Below are 743 nucleotides of genomic sequence, written 5' to 3' on the forward strand. Positions count from 1 at the left end.
TTGACTTGATAGCTGGTTTTAATAAAGAGTCTTAATGTGAATCTCTGTAAGTCTCCCTCCCAAAGGGGACTTTTCTTTTTCCATTTTGTGTAAGATTCCATACAAGTCACCTTAGACTCTCAAAATTTTGCATGATACACTTTTTTAAAAAATGGTATTTTCTTGTAATTAATGTATTTAATAGAGAGTGTGTTGCAAAGTTAATGGTATGGGAAACCAGCCAGTTTCCATCATTCTTATTTATCTACTATTTGATTTATTACATTAAGTCTTAAGACTATACTTTCAGGGGTCATTCCTATAGTTTGTTACATTCAAGTCTTTAAATAAGTGAGGTTTTAATGAGCATGTTGTATGAATTTTGAATTCTGATTTTTTCCTTGTGTTTTAGTGCATATATACTCATCTTGTTAGTGACCCTTTTATTAAATTGTTTTGAAGTACACATAGTACACAAGCTTACATTCTTGATTAGAGTTTCTCAAGATAAACAATTCATCAGTAAACAATTTTTATTTTTTTAGTTTTTATATTTCAAATAATTTATTTTAAGATTGAGTTTAGGGGAGTCCAGCAGGCCTGCAAAAACAAAACTTACTCTTCTGGATTAAAAAAAAAAATTCAGTCTTGACAATATATTCACAATATCAAGTGTACAGTCAAAAATTCCTAGACTTGCAAAGAAACCAAAAAATATCACCCGCATGGGAAGAATTAGGTTGATAGAAACTGAGATGGCTCAG

General features: G+C 30.1%; 1 pseudogene; it reads left to right on the forward strand.

Annotated features, from left to right (window-relative positions):
- Window positions 1-273: 273 nt before the first annotated feature.
- On the forward strand, window positions 274-372 carry LOC118606282 (annotated as a pseudogene).
- Window positions 373-743: the final 371 nt, after the last annotated feature.

The sequence above is a fragment of the Rousettus aegyptiacus genome, unplaced genomic scaffold (assembly GCF_014176215.1).
Source record: "Rousettus aegyptiacus isolate mRouAeg1 unplaced genomic scaffold, mRouAeg1.p scaffold_m13_p_1, whole genome shotgun sequence".
In the NCBI taxonomy this organism is placed as follows: Eukaryota; Metazoa; Chordata; class Mammalia; order Chiroptera; family Pteropodidae; genus Rousettus; species Rousettus aegyptiacus.